The following is a 3044-nucleotide window of genomic DNA, read 5'->3' on the forward strand; positions in this document are numbered from 1 at the left end:
TTTCCTGTATAGAGAGAACCCTGGTATTGATATATCCCAGTCATTACTCCCCTTGAACCACGTCTCAGTAACAGCCACTACATCTATATTCTCAGATGCCATTATAGCCTCAAGTTCATTGATCTTATTCCCTAAACTGCGAGCATTTGTAGACAAGAATCTGTATTATCGTGAGATCTGAGGTTCAGGAAAAAATAGACTTACCAAGACTAAGGTGCAAAAAGAATTAATGAGACTATGATAAAAGATATATGTATACAAAAATCAAGTAAAGTTACAATCACCGAAAGTCATCAAAACAAATGAGCGAGCTCCATATAGAGCAGTGCCAAACATGGCACTTGGCCGACACCCATATCATACAAAGAGAGGTGATGGTAACAGGCCAATCTTACCCTGATGATGTCTTCAATGGAGATGAGCTCTTTGTTCTACAGTTAAGTGTTTTCTAGTCTCCTGGCCACCCCTGGTTCATTTCAACCCGTCTCAAAATACAAAAAAAATTAATGTATGTATGCATCGGCTATTACACCATGGTCTGGCTTAGTTTCAAAGCAAATTCCATAGAGGTATCTACAGAATAAGTGATCTATTCTACATACATCTATCAATGCTATTCATTAAATACTGTCCCTAATTGTTTAACATGAAACCAATGTGGCATTGGCCTTACTAAAAATCCAGTCTCTGTGACTTTGTCTAGCACAGTCTCTTACCCCTCCTTCCTGCATGTTGATGTATTGCAGGTGTATTCACATGCAGGTTTTAGAGCCTCTTTCCAGTGGTTGTAGGACAGTCCATAACCTTGTATGTGGGAGGGGTTTTGACAATGATAGCTCCTCCCCTCACTGGTCTGTAGGTCATTGTATAATGTAATCAGCCCTGCTGGGTGGTTGGTGTACCGCAGGAAGTCTTGGGTACAGGGGTGTAGCCAAAGGCTCATGGGCCCTGGTGCAAGAGTTCAGATCGGGCCCCCCTTCCGTCAGTGCTTTGTGGCCAGGGGCAGGGGAGCACATAGCCTTCGTGCTGCCTGAGAAAAAAAATTTAAATGGCACCCCCACCCCCATGCCAAATTCTTGACCCAACCCCTTCCCTTCAGCCAGAGGATTAACTTGACCAGCATGCACCAGTGTCTTCTTATGCAGCACAAGAGTCTATGGGGCCCCTCAGGCTCCAGGGCCCGGTAGCTACTGCTACCTCTGCACCCCCTATAGCAGTGATGGCGAACCTTTTACAGACTGAGTGCCCAAACTGTAACCCAAAACCCACATATTTATCGCAAAGTGCCAACACGGCAATTTAACCTGAATACTACAGTCCAATACAGTATATCTTCCATGTACTTTATCATTTAGCTATAATATCCCGCCTACATTCAATGCACTGTCTGTGCTGTTCATAGTGTGCCCTGCGCTGATGAATGGCAGGAAAAGTCTAAGGCATACTGGTACACCATAAACTATTTCCAGAGCGTGGGTGTCCACAGAGAGGGCTCTGAGTGCCGCCTCTGGCACCCGTGCCATAGGTTCGCCATCACTGCCCTATAGCTACGCCCCTGCTTGGGTAGATGATTGCCTTTGTGGTCCACTCCCGGACAACAGTAGTGCAGGCAGCAAGACCTTGTTTAGCATGGCAGACCGGTGGTTAAAGTCGTTTCTTGTTGGGTGGCAGGAAGGCCACCGAAAGCTGTGTCTTACCACACCTGGTGGTTTTAATTTGGGCAGCCCCTGAACACTGCTGAGGTTGTCAGTCCTCGCTCTGCTCAACTATGGGTGGCATCTTAGGCTGCTTTCACTTTCCCTTTCCGCTATTGAGATCTGTCATAGAATCAATAGGGAAAACGCTTCCGTTTTGTCCCCATTCATTGTATATGGGGACAAAACTGAATGCATTCCGTTCCGTTTGGTTTCGCTCCCATTGCGAGCAGAATAACGCTACAAGCAGAGTTTTTCTGTTCCCTATGTGGTGCAGAGCAAGATGGATCCGTCCTGACACACAATGCAAGTCAACGGGGAGGGATCCGTTTTCTCTGACACGATAGAAAACGGATCCGTCCCCCATTGACTTACAATGGTTTTAGAGACTGATCCGTCTTGGCCATGTTAAAGATAATACAACCGGATAAGTTCAGAACGGATGCAGATGGTTGTATTATCATGACGGAAGCGTTTTTGCTGATCCGGTTGCTGATGACTGATCCAGAAAAAATGCTGCTGTGAAAGTAGCCTTACACCAGTTTGGTAATTGACCCCATTAGGTATTTCTTTGTCCATAACGACCGGCCCTATACAAATATTACATGATCACGTCAGGTGAATGCTGTAAAAAAATAAATACAATACTAGAACAGCCATTTTACCATACCTCCCAACTTTTTAAAATCGCAAAGAGGGACAGTATGTGCGGCGTGAATAACGGCAGTTCTAACTTCGCTCAAAGCAGCAGCTGGGGATTGGTTAGGTGAGTGTAAGTTACTGTAATTTTTTTACAGCATGTGGAGCCCCGGGGATAATTTTTTTCCTTGCACTTCAATATCCATTTAAATATTAGCACATAAATGATCAGATTATAGATATTTTAAGGTCCAAATTGCACCAAATAATGAAGTTCTGGTCTAATAGTAGAAACCATACAGAGCAATTTAGGAAATTTATTAATGCACATTAATGCATTAATTCCCCAGGTCAAAAAGAGAGACATTTAAGGATCAAAGAGGGACTTGGGTCAAAAAGAGGGACACTTGGGAGGCGTGATTTAACATTCACCTGCCCCCAAAACATCATGATATCAAACAATAAAAAAAAATCGGTACCCCAAAATGATATCAATGAAAAATCACGTTAGTGGCTGCAGGACCTTTGATGATGTCACAGTCATGTGACCAGTTGCCTAGGAGAGATGTAAATATTAGCGGCTGTAGGACCTTTGATGATGTCACAGTCATGTGATCAGTTACATGGGGGGGGGGGAGAGAATATTTAGAGGCTGTAGGACCTTTGATGATGTCACAGTCATGTGATCAGTTACGACCATTACAGGACTGT

The 3044-nt window shown here is 44.1% G+C and overlaps 1 protein-coding gene across 1 annotated transcript in view; it reads left to right on the forward strand.

The window, feature by feature from the left end:
* Positions 1-3044, forward strand: part of LOC120999680 (gastrula zinc finger protein XlCGF26.1-like) — a 53687-nt gene that overhangs the window by 18741 nt on the left and 31902 nt on the right. The gene's annotated exons all lie outside the window — the stretch shown is intronic.

This window comes from Bufo bufo, chromosome 4 (assembly GCF_905171765.1).
Source record: "Bufo bufo chromosome 4, aBufBuf1.1, whole genome shotgun sequence".
In the NCBI taxonomy this organism is placed as follows: domain Eukaryota; kingdom Metazoa; phylum Chordata; class Amphibia; order Anura; family Bufonidae; genus Bufo; species Bufo bufo.